This window comes from Anomaloglossus baeobatrachus, chromosome 9 (assembly GCF_048569485.1).
Source record: "Anomaloglossus baeobatrachus isolate aAnoBae1 chromosome 9, aAnoBae1.hap1, whole genome shotgun sequence".
Lineage (NCBI taxonomy): Eukaryota > Metazoa > Chordata > Amphibia > Anura > Aromobatidae > Anomaloglossus > Anomaloglossus baeobatrachus.
Genome location: NC_134361.1, coordinates 164,911,309 through 164,927,978, shown reverse-complemented (window position 1 = coordinate 164,927,978; position 16,670 = coordinate 164,911,309). Strand labels below are relative to the sequence as shown.

The window sequence follows — 16,670 nt, the reverse complement described above, 5'->3', positions numbered from 1 at the left end:
AGTGGCACCCTGGCCTATGCCGGACACATCTTAGGGAGAGAGAGCGAGAGGGAGACAAACCCACACCTACAGAAGACATTTTGTCACCCAAGCCAACCCTTGAAAAGGCTGCTTTGCAGAGCAAAAACAAGAAGAATGGTGCGTTTTGCAGCCGCCGCCCCCCACTGCAATGAATCTGAATAACTCCTCCTTTAGGGCGCAAGCAACTCCCCTCCCCCTTGCAGTCTTTCCAATTCACGATACAAAAAGACGGACAGGACAGGTTGCCTGACTTTCCGTCACTGCCACCCTTTGCCATCCTTACCCGTAGAAAGCCCTTTCATCATCCCCAAACCCTAATCTTTTCCCTTTCCTTCCCAGCCCCCAAACCCTGCCCTCTGTACCCTTCTCACCACCCGCATCCCTTCTCCTGTCATCCCCCTACCACCCGGGAAAAAAAGAGCTTGCCCCCTCCTTACACTAGCCCACCCTCCCACCCAAAGAACAACTTCTGCTGCGCAGCTTGTTTTCTAGGCAGCAGCGCTATTGTGATGTCAGCGGGGGCATTGTGACAAGCCGCCAGTGTTCCGTCTCTTCATGTTGTGCACAGTTCAAACGGAAAATACATCAACAGGCAGACTACAGAAAAACTTACTATCAAAGGTTAGAGGGGGGCTTTCTCAGAGGGCTTTTTACAGTTTTTCTATTCCCAATTAGCCGTTTAAGTGTACTTATTGAAAGTAGTAATTCTTTCATAGGCCGCCCTTTCTTAGTATTTGACGTTCCTTATATTGCGGTATGAGGCTTTGCAGCAGGTTGCAAACATTCATCACCCATGACTGTCCCCAATTGAGCTCAGAAGCTCAATGTCTATCATGACCTCTCTTTTAGAATGTCCAAGAGCAAGCAAACTATTCCTCCAGGAGAGGGCGCCAACAGACTACTAAAGAGATCATCATTACTCAAAGAAAACCCCAAAAACCAATGCATGATAGGAATAAACAGGTAACTTTCTTTGGAGTGGAAGCGGAGAGATCGCACCAGATGCCAATTCTAGATCTTATCACACCTGTGGTCACTGCAGCAGCAGGTGAATCCACTTTGTCCAAAAGGGATCTATTCCATTCAATTGCAAATGATCTAGATAAGACAGAGAACTGCAGCACGGGACATAGCCGAGTTGGTCAGGTTGAGTGGTGATGAGTTTGCTATTTGGATGAATAAAGAAAGTCAAAAGTGTGAAAGATAAAAAACAAAAGGAGGAAGTGTGAAAAGTGAATGGGCCAAATTGAGGTGCATATGAAGACGTATGCTTTCTTCCAATTCATTAAACCGGGCTAATATGAATCAGGTGAATTGAGTTCTGCTTTTGGAAACTGGGTTAAGAAGGGGTGCACCGGTCCTGGAGGTACTGCAATACCAGGTCAATGCGTGGAGTGGACAGAGCAAGCTCTTTTTCCATCTCCCTGTTCTAAAAATCCATTTAATATATGGTCCCCAGATAGGGGACGTATCAGATATTAAACTGATAAGAACAGATACTACACTTGATCTTAGCCAAAAGGCCGAGAAGCGATAACCAGAATTGGTTTGGGCCTCGAGTGGCACCCTGGCCTATGCCGGACACATCTTAGGGAGAGAGAGCGAGAGGGAGACAAACCCACGCCTACAGAAGACATTTTGTCACCCAAGCCAACCCTTGAAAAGGCTGCTTTGCAGAGCAAAAACAAGAAGAATGGTGCGTTTTGCAGCCGCCGCCCCCCACTGCAATGAATCTGAATAACTCCTCCTTTAGGGCGCAAGCAACTCCCCTCCCCCTTGCAGTCTTTCCAATTCACGATACAAAAAGACGGACAGGACAGGTTGCCTGACTTTCCGTCACTGCCACCCTTTGCCATCCTTACCCGTAGAAAGCCCTTTCATCATCCCCAAACCCTAATCTTTTCCCTTTCCTTCCCAGCCCCCAAACCCTGCCCTCTGTACCCTTCTCACCACCCGCATCCCTTCTCCTGTCATCCCCCTACCACCCGGGAAAAAAAGAGCTTGCCCCCTCCTTACACTAGCCCACCCTCCCACCCAAAGAACAACTTCTGCTGCGCAGCTTGTTTTCTAGGCAGCAGCGCTATTGTGATGTCAGCGGGGGCATTGTGACAAGCCGCCAGTGTTCCGTCTCTTCATGTTGTGCACAGTTCAAACGGAAAATACATCAACAGGCAGACTACAGAAAAACTTACTATCAAAGGTTAGAGGGGGGCTTTCTCAGAGGGCTTTTTACAGTTTTTCTATTCCCAATTAGCCGTTTAAGTGTACTTATTGAAAGTAGTAATTCTTTCATAGGCCGCCCTTTCTTAGTATTTGACGTTCCTTATATTGCGGTATGAGGCTTTGCAGCAGGTTGCAAACATTCATCACCCATGACTGTCCCCAATTGAGCTCAGAAGCTCAATGTCTATCATGACCTCTCTTTTAGAATGTCCAAGAGCAAGCAAACTATTCCTCCAGGAGAGGGCGCCAACAGACTACTAAAGAGATCATCATTACTCAAAGAAAACCCCAAAAACCAATGCATGATAGGAATAAACAGGTAACTTTCTTTGGAGTGGAAGCGGAGAGATCGCACCAGATGCCAATTCTAGATCTTATCACACCTGTGGTCACTGCAGCAGCAGGTGAATCCACTTTGTCCAAAAGGGATCTATTCCATTCAATTGCAAATGATCTAGATAAGACAGAGAACTGCAGCACGGGACATAGCCGAGTTGGTCAGGTTGAGTGGTGATGAGTTTGCTATTTGGATGAATAAAGAAAGTCAAAAGTGTGAAAGATAAAAAACAAAAGGAGGAAGTGTGAAAAGTGAATGGGCCAAATTGAGGTGCATATGAAGACGTATGCTTTCTTCCAATTCATTAAACCGGGCTAATATGAATCAGGTGAATTGAGTTCTGCTTTTGGAAACTGGGTTAAGAAGGGGTGCACCGGTCCTGGAGGTACTGCAATACCAGGTCAATGCGTGGAGTGGACAGAGCAAGCTCTTTTTCCATCTCCCTGTTCTAAAAATCCATTTAATATATGGTCCCCAGATAGGGGACGTATCAGATATTAAACTGATAAGAACAGATACTACACTTGATCTTAGCCAAAAGGCCGAGAAGCGATAACCAGAATTGGTTTGGGCCTCGAGTGGCACCCTGGCCTATGCCGGACACATCTTAGGGAGAGAGAGCGAGAGGGAGACAAACCCACGCCTACAGAAGACATTTTGTCACCCAAGCCAACCCTTGAAAAGGCTGCTTTGCAGAGCAAAAACAAGAAGAATGGTGCGTTTTGCAGCCGCCGCCCCCCACTGCAATGAATCTGAATAACTCCTCCTTTAGGGCGCAAGCAACTCCCCTCCCCCTTGCAGTCTTTCCAATTCACGATACAAAAAGACGGACAGGACAGGTTGCCTGACTTTCCGTCACTGCCACCCTTTGCCATCCTTACCCGTAGAAAGCCCTTTCATCATCCCCAAACCCTAATCTTTTCCCTTTCCTTCCCAGCCCCCAAACCCTGCCCTCTGTACCCTTCTCACCACCCGCATCCCTTCTCCTGTCATCCCCCTACCACCCGGGAAAAAAAGAGCTTGCCCCCTCCTTACACTAGCCCACCCTCCCACCCAAAGAACAACTTCTGCTGCGCAGCTTGTTTTCTAGGCAGCAGCGCTATTGTGATGTCAGCGGGGGCATTGTGACAAGCCGCCAGTGTTCCGTCTCTTCATGTTGTGCACAGTTCAAACGGAAAATACATCAACAGGCAGACTACAGAAAAACTTACTATCAAAGGTTAGAGGGGGGCTTTCTCAGAGGGCTTTTTACAGTTTTTCTATTCCCAATTAGCCGTTTAAGTGTACTTATTGAAAGTAGTAATTCTTTCATAGGCCGCCCTTTCTTAGTATTTGACGTTCCTTATATTGCGGTATGAGGCTTTGCAGCAGGTTGCAAACATTCATCACCCATGACTGTCCCCAATTGAGCTCAGAAGCTCAATGTCTATCATGACCTCTCTTTTAGAATGTCCAAGAGCAAGCAAACTATTCCTCCAGGAGAGGGCGCCAACAGACTACTAAAGAGATCATCATTACTCAAAGAAAACCCCAAAAACCAATGCATGATAGGAATAAACAGGTAACTTTCTTTGGAGTGGAAGCGGAGAGATCGCACCAGATGCCAATTCTAGATCTTATCACACCTGTGGTCACTGCAGCAGCAGGTGAATCCACTTTGTCCAAAAGGGATCTATTCCATTCAATTGCAAATGATCTGGATAAGACAGAGAACTGCAGCACGGGACATAGCCGAGTTGGTCAGGTTGAGTGGTGATGAGTTAGCTATTTGGATGAATAAAGAAAGTCAAAAGTGTGAAAGATAAAAAACAAAAGGAGGAAGTGTGAAAAGTGAATGGGCCAAATTGAGGTGCATATGAAGACGTATGCTTTCTTCCAATTCATTAAACCGGGCTAATATGAATCAGGTGAATTGAGTTCTGCTTTTGGAAACTGGGTTAAGAAGGGGTGCACCGGTCCTGGAGGTACTGCAATACCAGGTCAATGCGTGGAGTGGACAGAGCAAGCTCTTTTTCCATCTCCCTGTTCTAAAAATCCATTTAATATATGGTCCCCAGATAGGGGACGTATCAGATATTAAACTGATAAGAACAGATTTTGATTTAATGAAGCTTTCCAAAGCACCACAAAAAATGCATGACCGAAGTCACACCAAAAACAGTGCAAAGGCTAGGATTCGTGTGGACCCCACCGTGAGGAGAGGGTCCCCAAAAATCAACCCCGTCCCTCCGAGCCAGAAGGCCACAGCAAGGGTCAGGGATCTTCGGTGCTCCCCCAAGCCGAAGCCTGGTTGAGCCTTGTCGTTGCTCCCAGCGTCCACCCAGGCATCTTACCCAAGTGGAGTAGAGAGCTACTAGTTGTTGGTTTCGCAGCCGAAACTGCCCGGACCGTCAACCGGTGTTGGTTTCTCAGCCCAAGGCTAACCGGACCTCCAACCGGGTGTTGGTTTCTCAGCCGAAGCTGACCCAGACCTCCAACCGGGTGTTGGTTTCTCAGCCGAAGCTGACCCAGACCTCCAACCGGGTGTTAGTTTCTCAGCCCAAAGCTGACCAGACCTCCGACCGGGATTGTAAAAATTTCCCTTCCTAGCCAGAAGGCCGGGATAGGGTAATATGCTCAAAAAGTATGAAAAGGCAAGGTACGGTGTGCTACAGAGCCCAAGGCTTGCCGGGGTCCCAAGCCAGCAAGCTCAGACTCACTCCAGGGTCGTCAGTCCTGGGGCACGTTGTACCATAGCCCCCCACCCTTACTCAGTCTAATAGCCTCGATCCTGGTAGGGCCATGTTTTCCTCTAGATGAATATACTATCCACCCAGAGTACTAGCAAGCGCAACCTTCCAGTGTGCATTGTATCATTGTACTAAGGTGGCCTGGAGCTTAAACCACCTCTTCGAACAACACTACACTTGATCTTAGCCAAAAGGCCGAGAAGCGATAACCAGAATTGGTTTGGGCCTCGAGTGGCACCCTGGCCTATGCCGGACACATCTTAGGGAGAGAGAGCGAGAGGGAGACAAACCCACGCCTACAGAAGACATTTTGTCACCCAAGCCAACCCTTGAAAAGGCTGCTTTGCAGAGCAAAAACAAGAAGAATGGTGCGTTTTGCAGCCGCCGCCCCCCACTGCAATGAATCTGAATAACTCCTCCTTTAGGGCGCAAGCAACTCCCCTCCCCCTTGCAGTCTTTCCAATTCACGATACAAAAAGACGGACAGGACAGGTTGCCTGACTTTCCGTCACTGCCACCCTTTGCCATCCTTACCCGTAGAAAGCCCTTTCATCATCCCCAAACCCTAATCTTTTCCCTTTCCTTCCCAGCCCCCAAACCCTGCCCTCTGTACCCTTCTCACCACCCGCATCCCTTCTCCTGTCATCCCCCTACCACCCGGGAAAAAAAGAGCTTGCCCCCTCCTTACACTAGCCCACCCTCCCACCCAAAGAACAACTTCTGCTGCGCAGCTTGTTTTCTAGGCAGCAGCGCTATTGTGATGTCAGCGGGGGCATTGTGACAAGCCGCCAGTGTTCCGTCTCTTCATGTTGTGCACAGTTCAAACGGAAAATACATCAACAGGCAGACTACAGAAAAACTTACTATCAAAGGTTAGAGGGGGGCTTTCTCAGAGGGCTTTTTACAGTTTTTCTATTCCCAATTAGCCGTTTAAGTGTACTTATTGAAAGTAGTAATTCTTTCATAGGCCGCCCTTTCTTAGTATTTGACGTTCCTTATATTGCGGTATGAGGCTTTGCAGCAGGTTGCAAACATTCATCACCCATGACTGTCCCCAATTGAGCTCAGAAGCTCAATGTCTATCATGACCTCTCTTTTAGAATGTCCAAGAGCAAGAAAACTATTCCTCCAGGAGAGGGCGCCAACAGACTACTAAAGAGATCATCATTACTCAAAGAAAACCCCAAAAACCAATGCATGATAGGAATAAACAGGTAACTTTCTTTGGAGTGGAAGCGGAGAGATCGCACCAGATGCCAATTCTAGATCTTATCACACCTGTGGTCACTGCAGCAGCAGGTGAATCCACTTTGTCCAAAAGGGATCTATTCCATTCAATTGCAAATGATCTAGATAAGACAGAGAACTGCAGCACGGGACATAGCCGAGTTGGTCAGGTTGAGTGGTGATGAGTTTGCTATTTGGATGAATAAAGAAAGTCAAAAGTGTGAAAGATAAAAAACAAAAGGAGGAAGTGTGAAAAGTGAATGGGCCAAATTGAGGTGCATATGAAGACGTATGCTTTCTTCCAATTCATTAAACCGGGCTAATATGAATCAGGTGAATTGAGTTCTGCTTTTGGAAACTGGGTTAAGAAGGGGTGCACCGGTCCTGGAGGTACTGCAATACCAGGTCAATGCGTGGAGTGGACAGAGCAAGCTCTTTTTCCATCTCCCTGTTCTAAAAATCCATTTAATATATGGTCCCCAGATAGGGGACGTATCAGATATTAAACTGATAAGAACAGATACTACACTTGATCTTAGCCAAAAGGCCGAGAAGCGATAACCAGAATTGGTTTGGGCCTCGAGTGGCACCCTGGCCTATGCCGGACACATCTTAGGGAGAGAGAGCGAGAGGGAGACAAACCCACGCCTACAGAAGACATTTTGTCACCCAAGCCAACCCTTGAAAAGGCTGCTTTGCAGAGCAAAAACAAGAAGAATGGTGCGTTTTGCAGCCGCCGCCCCCCACTGCAATGAATCTGAATAACTCCTCCTTTAGGGCGCAAGCAACTCCCCTCCCCCTTGCAGTCTTTCCAATTCACGATACAAAAAGACGGACAGGACAGGTTGCCTGACTTTCCGTCACTGCCACCCTTTGCCATCCTTACCCGTAGAAAGCCCTTTCATCATCCCCAAACCCTAATCTTTTCCCTTTGCTTCCCAGCCCCCAAACCCTGCCCTCTGTACCCTTCTCACCACCCGCATCCCTTCTCCTGTCATCCCCCTACCACCCGGGAAAAAAAGAGCTTGCCCCCTCCTTACACTAGCCCACCCTCCCACCCAAAGAACAACTTCTGCTGCGCAGCTTGTTTTCTAGGCAGCAGCGCTATTGTGATGTCAGCGGGGGCATTGTGACAAGCCGCCAGTGTTCCGTCTCTTCATGTTGTGCACAGTTCAAACGGAAAATACATCAACAGGCAGACTACAGAAAAACTTACTATCAAAGGTTAGAGGGGGGCTTTCTCAGAGGGCTTTTTACAGTTTTTCTATTCCCAATTAGCCGTTTAAGTGTACTTATTGAAAGTAGTAATTCTTTCATAGGCCGCCCTTTCTTAGTATTTGACGTTCCTTATATTGCGGTATGAGGCTTTGCAGCAGGTTGCAAACATTCATCACCCATGACTGTCCCCAATTGAGCTCAGAAGCTCAATGTCTATCATGACCTCTCTTTTAGAATGTCCAAGAGCAAGCAAACTATTCCTCCAGGAGAGGGCGCCAACAGACTACTAAAGAGATCATCATTACTCAAAGAAAACCCCAAAAACCAATGCATGATAGGAATAAACAGGTAACTTTCTTTGGAGTGGAAGCGGAGAGATCGCACCAGATGCCAATTCTAGATCTTATCACACCTGTGGTCACTGCAGCAGCAGGTGAATCCACTTTGTCCAAAAGGGATCTATTCCATTCAATTGCAAATGATCTAGATAAGACAGAGAACTGCAGCACGGGACATAGCCGAGTTGGTCAGGTTGAGTGGTGATGAGTTTGCTATTTGGATGAATAAAGAAAGTCAAAAGTGTGAAAGATAAAAAACAAAAGGAGGAAGTGTGAAAAGTGAATGGGCCAAATTGAGGTGCATATGAAGACGTATGCTTTCTTCCAATTCATTAAACCGGGCTAATATGAATCAGGTGAATTGAGTTCTGCTTTTGGAAACTGGGTTAAGAAGGGGTGCACCGGTCCTGGAGGTACTGCAATACCAGGTCAATGCGTGGAGTGGACAGAGCAAGCTCTTTTTCCATCTCCCTGTTCTAAAAATCCATTTAATATATGGTCCCCAGATAGGGGACGTATCAGATATTAAACTGATAAGAACAGATACTACACTTGATCTTAGCCAAAAGGCCGAGAAGCGATAACCAGAATTGGTTTGGGCCTCGAGTGGCACCCTGGCCTATGCCGGACACATCTTAGGGAGAGAGAGCGAGAGGGAGACAAACCCACGCCTACAGAAGACATTTTGTCACCCAAGCCAACCCTTGAAAAGGCTGCTTTGTAGAGCAAAAACAAGAAGAATGGTGCGTTTTGCAGCCGCCGCCCCCCACTGCAATGAATCTGAATAACTCCTCCTTTAGGGCGCAAGCAACTCCCCTCCCCCTTGCAGTCTTTCCAATTCACGATACAAAAAGACGGACAGGACAGGTTGCCTGACTTTCCGTCACTGCCACCCTTTGCCATCCTTACCCGTAGAAAGCCCTTTCATCATCCCCAAACCCTAATCTTTTCCCTTTCCTTCCCAGCCCCCAAACCCTGCCCTCTGTACCCTTCTCACCACCCGCATCCCTTCTCCTGTCATCCCCCTACCACCCGGGAAAAAAAGAGCTTGCCCCCTCCTTACACTAGCCCACCCTCCCACCCAAAGAACAACTTCTGCTGCGCAGCTTGTTTTCTAGGCAGCAGCGCTATTGTGATGTCAGCGGGGGCATTGTGACAAGCCGCCAGTGTTCCGTCTCTTCATGTTGTGCACAGTTCAAACGGAAAATACATCAACAGGCAGACTACAGAAAAACTTACTATCAAAGGTTAGAGGGGGGCTTTCTCAGAGGGCTTTTTACAGTTTTTCTATTCCCAATTAGCCGTTTAAGTGTACTTATTGAAAGTAGTAATTCTTTCATAGGCCGCCCTTTCTTAGTATTTGACGTTCCTTATATTGCGGTATGAGGCTTTGCAGCAGGTTGCAAACATTCATCACCCATGACTGTCCCCAATTGAGCTCAGAAGCTCAATGTCTATCATGACCTCTCTTTTAGAATGTCCAAGAGCAAGCAAACTATTCCTCCAGGAGAGGGCGCCAACAGACTACTAAAGAGATCATCATTACTCAAAGAAAACCCCAAAAACCAATGCATGATAGGAATAAACAGGTAACTTTCTTTGGAGTGGAAGCGGAGAGATCGCACCAGATGCCAATTCTAGATCTTATCACACCTGTGGTCACTGCAGCAGCAGGTGAATCCACTTTGTCCAAAAGGGATCTATTCCATTCAATTGCAAATGATCTAGATAAGACAGAGAACTGCAGCACGGGACATAGCCGAGTTGGTCAGGTTGAGTGGTGATGAGTTTGCTATTTGGATGAATAAAGAAAGTCAAAAGTGTGAAAGATAAAAAACAAAAGGAGGAAGTGTGAAAAGTGAATGGGCCAAATTGAGGTGCATATGAAGACGTATGCTTTCTTCCAATTCATTAAACCGGGCTAATATGAATCAGGTGAATTGAGTTCTGCTTTTGGAAACTGGGTTAAGAAGGGGTGCACCGGTCCTGGAGGTACTGCAATACCAGGTCAATGCGTGGAGTGGACAGAGCAAGCTCTTTTTCCATCTCCCTGTTCTAAAAATCCATTTAATATATGGTCCCCAGATAGGGGACGTATCAGATATTAAACTGATAAGAACAGATTTTTTTTGATTTAACAGCATCTTTATTATCATGCACTACTCACAAAAAGGTAACAAACCGTGTACAGTGCCGCAGCCCCGTACACACAGAAATATACAATCCTTCTTACATAGCCATAGAGTACGACGCACTAAACTATACATCACGCTTCTATGCTTATCCATAACACTCAAGCTGAAAGAAAAAGTTAGACAATAAATAACGACGAACCGGCGATTGGGGGATGGGGGTAGGGGAAAAGGGGGATAGGGTGGGGAAATCACAGGCCCGAAGCTTTATTGAAAGACGCACATAACGGGAAAAGGAGGGAGGGGGCATGGAAGAGGTCTAAACCTCCTCCTCGGCGCTGTCGTCCGGACTGTCCATGATGGAATAGTCTCTGAGCAGGCTGTGGATCAGCCTGCGGCAATCCTGGATAGACATCCTCTCCCTCTTCAAGATGAGCCGGTTCCTGGCGACCCAAATAGCGTCCTTAAAGCAGTTCATAAGGCGCCAAGCCTCCTGGATGGCTCCAACGGTGTGAGTCCCAGGGAAGAGTCCATAAAGTACGGAATGGTACGATAGGCTCCCTCTGGGGACGGAGTTCCTCAGGTCATCCTCCAGGGCAACCAACAGGCGCTGTGCGAAACGGCAGTCCCAAAAGGCGTGCAGCGATGTTTCCTCCACGAAGGGGCACCTTGGGCAGTACCGGGTTTTGCACAGGTTCCGGGCGTGCATGAATGACCGGACGGGCAGTCCGCCCTGTATCGCCATCCATGACAAGTCCTTGTGCCCGTTGGTCAATCCAGCCGATGACACGTTTGTCCAAACAGTCTCCAGTGTGTCGTGATGAAGTCCTGGAATGTTCTCCATTTCGTCCTTGGCTCTGATGAGTTTGTGGATAGTCTTTGGCTTCCACAAATCAGGCTTGAGTCCCTCCAGTTGGTGTTCCCTCACAAACCGAACCACGTCTCCGTAGAACCATGGCGCCGTCCAGTTGTAGGGGAAGGAGCTGTCCCACTTGTCCCAGCCTAACCGTCTCCAAAGGGGGAGCAGGAAGAAGCGAGACATGGACCCACCCGCGGAACCTCTCTTGACTCGCAGAGTTCGGCGAACGCAGTCACATACGAAGGAGGATCGCAGGAGGGTGGGGATATCGGGTACGCCCTTCCCACCCTTGCGAGGATCCTTGTACATGATGCTCCGCTTTACTCTGTCCATCTTGGATCCCCAGACAAAACGAAACACCGTCCTGGTAATGGCCCTGCACACGGTGGCAAGGGGGGGCCAGGCCTGGGCCGTGTACTGCAGCACGGGCAGTACCTCGTTACGCAGGACCAGTGCTTTGCCCTCACAGGTGAGGCGTCTGAGGCTCCACAGACTGATCCGTTGGGTGATCTTGGTCAAGCGTTCCTCCCAGGACTTGAGGGCTGCTCCTTCCTTCCCGAACCAGACTCCAAGAACCTTGATGAAATCCGGCTGGATGCTGAAAGGGAAGGGGGCGGAAGAGGCCGGCTGCCAGTCCCCGAAGAGCATGGCTTCCGACTTCCCGCAGTTGACTTTGGCTCCCGAAGCCCGTCCGAAGGTCTCACAGGTCTGGACGAGGGTGTCGACTGAGCGCCGGTCCGCGCAGAAGACGGTCACGTCGTCCATGTAGAGCGAGCACTTGACCTCGAAGCGTTCTGGTCCTGGTGCGGTGATCCCTCTGATCTCTCCATTCCGCCGGATAGCCTCTGCAAAGAGTTCTATAACACAAACAAAAAGAAGAGGTGACAGAGGACAGCCTTGTCTGACCCCTGAGAGGACCGGGAAGGGGTCAGTCTTCCAGCCGTTTACCAACACCGAGCTGTGAATATCAAAATACATTAGTTGGACATACAAGCAAAACATGTTACCCAAACCTAACCTGTGCAGAGCTTTGCCCAGGAACTCATGGGAAACACGGTCGAAGGCCTTTTCCTGATCCAACGAGATCAGGGCTGCGTGCACCCGGCGGGCTTTGATGTACTCGACCGTGTCCCGCATGAGAGCCAGGCTGTCTGCGATGCGACGTCCGGGGATGCCGCAGGTCTGATCCGGGTGGATGATCCGTCCGATAACAGTCTTCAATCTCGTTGCCATCGTCTTGGCCAGGATCTTGTAGTCGACGTTCAGAAGGGTGATGGGACGCCAATTCTTCAGGTCGCACCTCTCTCCTTTACGCTTGTACAGGATCGTGACCATTCCTTCCCTCAGAGATGGAGGCATTCTGCCCTCCACCACCATCTCCTCATACAGCCCTAACAGGTCCGGACAGATTAGGTCTCCCAGCGCTACATAGAGCTCTGCTGGGAGGCCGTCACTGCCCGGTGTCCTGCCAGAACTAAAGGATTTGGCGGCCGAGAGCAGCTCGTCCACCGTCAGAGGAACATCCATGGCCGCCGCGTCTGCAGGGTCAAGATGGTTAGTGATACCTGACAGGAACTTATCGGCGGCCTCGGGGTCAGTAGTCTTGCGGGCGTAGAGTTCGCTGTAGAAGTCGCTGACGACCTTCATCACGTTCTCTTTCCCGCGTCGCATGCTGCCACTCTCGTCTCGTAGTTCATTCATGGGCGTGTGACCGGCGTGGAGTTTCCTGAAAAAGAACGAGTTACATTTCTCACCCTTCTCCAGGTTCTCCACTTTGGAACGGAAGACAATTCGCTCGGACTCCTCCTCGAAGTGCCTTTTCAGGCTCCTCTTAGTCTCCTCCAGCTCCTCTCTCACGTCCCAGCCGCATCGAAGAAGGTCCTGCAGGGAACGCAGCTCACGCTGGAGTCTCCTGAAGTCCCTCCTCTTCAGACCCGCCTGTTGTTGACTCTTTGCCTGAAAGAAGAAACGGAACTCGAGTTTAACGTATTCTCACCAGTCAGAAACAGACTGGAAGCCCGCCTTGTAGGCCCGCCACGTGGAGTAGGCAGCTCTAAGCTCCTCCAGAATCTCACCCTTTTCCAGCAGAGAGCAGTTCAGCTTCCAGGAGCCCGGGCCAATGGGGAAGCCATGGCCCAGCACACCTTGAAAGTGAATGGCTCTGTGGTCAGAGAAGAAGCAGGGGACCATCGAGTGCCCACTCCGCCCAACCGCCCGAGAGGTAAACACAAAGTCAATCCTGGAACGCAGCGAGCCATCGGATCGGCACCATGAATAGTTCACGGATCCGTGTCCGATGGAGCCAACAACGTCCACAAGAGAGGCTTCGGTCACCATCTCAATGAGCAGTTTGGATGTGACGTCCAACTTGGCAGCCGTTCCAGAACTGCGTCCATCCTCCTCAATCGGGCAGTTGAAATCCCCGGCCATCACTACCGTCCTGGCGGTAGCGAGCTGAGGGCGCAGGGCTTGGAGGAGCTCCAGTCGATCGCTCTTCACAGGAGAAGCGTACACATTGATGAACCTGACAGGTTCTCCCGCCCAGGTGCCATCCACGAGCAGTAACCTGCCGCAGACGATTTCCTGAACAGAGTCCAATGTGAAGGCGCTTCCCCTGATCAGCACGGCGACCCCCGCGGACCTACAGTCGCCTCCGCCGGACCAGTAGGATGGGCCATGGGTCCACTCCCTGGCCAGATGGTTGAAGGACCTAGAGGAGGGAAGGGAGCATTCCTGCAGGAAAAATACATCACTAGACTGAGTGTTAAGGAACGCAAAAATTGTCTGGCGTCGGAACTTGTCTCTGATGCTCCTAACATTAATGGAAAAGGTGTTAATGTTAGCAGTCATTGGAGGAAAGAGAAAGTTAGCGCAGGCGGTGTGCCTTAGTTACCACTCCGGTCGGGCGGTTCTTCCTCTTTGGCACCTGCTGGTAAGGGTATCTCCAGCAGACCCTCTTCTTCTAGCTGATCGAGCAGGGATGGTGCCTCCGTGGCTTCCGACTCCTCCATTTCTTCTTCGGCCACAAGGGACTCCACCATCTGCTCCAACACGTCCGGTTCTGGGAGGAGGCCATCCTCCTCTTCCTGGGGTGGATTGGGATCCACAATGAACAGCTTGGAAGGTTCTGCGACAGGACTATCTTCCACCTTCCTTTTCCTTTGGCCTGTACCTGAGGAGACAAGAGCTGGAAAATCCTCCTCGGTGAAAAGTGCAAGAGTGCTGAGGTCCTCTGCTCTCATGGTCTGGGGAGGGAGAGTGGGCTTTGGGGGGGGGGTGAGGAGACCAACTGAGGAGTAGGGAAATGAGGTGGAGGTAGTGGAATCCTCAGTAGGGTTGGCCGGGGGGGGAGGGGTTTGGACAGGGGTGACAGGGGGGGGGACCAGGGAGGGGGCAACAGTTTTCTTACCCTTTTTCCTGGACTCCGTGGCTGCTGGGGCATCGGCTGGAGCCACGGTCGCCGGGTTCTTGGCCGCCTTGTCCTTGGCCTCTGTGGCCTTGGTCGTAGCTGCCTTGGTCGACGAAGCTGTGACTACCCGATACTGGGTCACCGCGGCAACCCTTGCCCAGGATTTCTCCCGCTGTGGGCAGTCCTTGTAAAGGTGGTCCGCCTGTCCACATAGGTTGCAAGTCTTCTTCTTTGGGCAGTCCTTGGAGCTGTGTCCCGTCACCCGGCAAACCCTGCAGGCGTCCTCCTTGCAGGTCTTCATCGAATGCCCTTTCCCGCCACATTTCCTGCAGTTGTGTGGCATGTCCGGGTAGTAGATGAGACCAAAGGAGTTTCCCAGAGAGAATGTCGGGGGCAGGTGCTGGAGACCATCCTCGGATGCTGGTTCCCTGTAGAGTCGAACAGTTACTGACCACTTACCCGTCCAGAATCCGTTGCCGTTAAGGATGTGGGATGGCTCCCTCACCACTGTGCAGAGACGTCCCAGGAACGTGGAGATGTCTCTTCCTGGGGTGTGCGGGTTCCGCATGGAGACCGTGATCCTCTTCTCATCCCTCTGTATAGGACAGGATCCTAAAAAAGAATGAAAAGGGGAGTCCGGCATCGCTGCGTTCATCGCCTCCCAGTATCTCCTGCAGGCATTCACCGTGGCAAAGGTTACCAGAAAAATGCCAGTCATGAAGGTCTGGACACTCAGGGTTTCCGCCCTGGAGAAGCCCTGATCCAGAATCATCTTCTTGCAGAACACGTCGCTGGACATGTCCGGCAACCTACCATCCACCGCCTTTAGCTTCAGGGCGACCGTCTGCCGCATCCAAGGCTCCAGGGTTGGAGCCTTTTCAGGCGGCGTCCGGGCTCCCTCCGGCTGGCTGGCGTCGGAGGTAGGGGCCTCTTGGGCCGAAGAAGCCTCTGGATGAGCCTTCCTGGAGGTCCCTGGGTCCTGAGCCTTCTTGGCTGCCTTCTCTGGCTTGCTTGCCATGGCTGGTTCCTGCTTGAGTTCCCGGAGCTGGATCTTGGATTCTTCTCCGGGTGTCTTCTCCCGCTGTGTTCCTCCTCGAAGTTCCTCTGGTCTCCCCAAGTCTTCTCCGAGCCTTCGTCTTCTTGCTTCTTTCTGCCAAGCTCTTCTTCCGTCCGATCTCCCTCTTCCGGTCTCGGCTGGGCTTCGGAGCTCGTCTCCCTGATCGTATCTCGTCAAGTGTAGCTAGCTCAGTTTGTTCTGATAAGAACAGATACTACACTTGATCTTAGCCAAAAGGCCGAGAAGCGATAACCAGAATTGGTTTGGGCCTCGAGTGGCACCCTGGCCTATGCCGGACACATCTTAGGGAGAGAGAGCGAGAGGGAGACAAACCCACGCCTACAGAAGACATTTTGTCACCCAAGCCAACCCTTGAAAAGGCTGCTTTGCAGAGCAAAAACAAGAAGAATGGTGCGTTTTGCAGCCGCCGCCCCCCACTGCAATGAATCTGAATAACTCCTCCTTTAGGGCGCAAGCAACTCCCCTCCCCCTTGCAGTCTTTCCAATTCACGATACAAAAAGACGGACAGGACAGGTTGCCTGACTTTCCGTCACTGCCACCCTTTGCCATCCTTACCCGTAGAAAGCCCTTTCATCATCCCCAAACCCTAATCTTTTCCCTTTCCTTCCCAGCCCCCAAACCCTGCCCTCTGTACCCTTCTCACCACCCGCATCCCTTCTCCTGTCATCCCCCTACCACCCGGGAAAAAAAGAGCTTGCCCCCTCCTTACACTAGCCCACCCTCCCACCCAAAGAACAACTTCTGCTGCGCAGCTTGTTTTCTAGGCAGCAGCGCTATTGTGATGTCAGCGGGGGCATTGTGACAAGCCGCCAGTGTTCCGTCTCTTCATGTTGTGCACAGTTCAAACGGAAAATACATCAACAGGCAGACTACAGAAAAACTTACTATCAAAGGTTAGAGGGGGGCTTTCTCAGAGGGCTTTTTACAGTTTTTCTATTCCCAATTAGCCGTTTAAGTGTACTTATTGAAAGTAGTAATTCTTTCATAGGCCGCCCTTTCTTAGTATTTGACGTTCCTTATATTGCGGTATGAGGCTTTGCAGCAGGTTGCAAACATTCATCACCCATGACTGTCCCCAATTGAGCTCAGAAGCTCAAT

The 16,670-nt window shown here is 50.3% G+C and overlaps 5 non-coding genes and 2 pseudogenes across 5 annotated transcripts; all 7 read right to left on the bottom strand.

Moving 5' to 3' along the window:
* Positions 1 to 1,365: 1,365 nt before the first annotated feature.
* On the bottom strand, positions 1,366 to 1,556 carry LOC142252658 (U2 spliceosomal RNA). The gene has a single exon (XR_012726027.1). It is a non-coding gene; the product is annotated as a U2 spliceosomal RNA (small nuclear RNA).
* Positions 1,557 to 2,944: 1,388 nt separating this feature from the next.
* On the bottom strand, positions 2,945 to 3,135 carry LOC142252657 (U2 spliceosomal RNA). Its single transcript, XR_012726026.1, has one exon. It is a non-coding gene; the product is annotated as a U2 spliceosomal RNA (small nuclear RNA).
* A 1,388-nt stretch (positions 3,136 to 4,523) lies between these two features.
* Positions 4,524 to 4,719, bottom strand: LOC142253202 (U2 spliceosomal RNA). Its single transcript, XR_012726514.1, has one exon. It is a non-coding gene; the product is annotated as a U2 spliceosomal RNA (small nuclear RNA).
* Positions 4,720 to 6,905: 2,186 nt separating this feature from the next.
* Positions 6,906 to 7,096, bottom strand: LOC142252656 (U2 spliceosomal RNA). The gene has a single exon (XR_012726025.1). It is a non-coding gene; the product is annotated as a U2 spliceosomal RNA (small nuclear RNA).
* Positions 7,097 to 8,484: 1,388 nt separating this feature from the next.
* On the bottom strand, positions 8,485 to 8,675 carry LOC142252655 (U2 spliceosomal RNA). Its single transcript, XR_012726024.1, has one exon. It is a non-coding gene; the product is annotated as a U2 spliceosomal RNA (small nuclear RNA).
* A 1,388-nt stretch (positions 8,676 to 10,063) lies between these two features.
* Positions 10,064 to 10,270, bottom strand: LOC142253047 (U2 spliceosomal RNA; annotated as a pseudogene).
* Positions 10,271 to 15,710: 5,440 nt separating this feature from the next.
* Positions 15,711 to 15,800, bottom strand: LOC142253602 (U2 spliceosomal RNA; annotated as a pseudogene).
* Between the last annotated feature and the right edge of the window lie 870 nt (positions 15,801 to 16,670).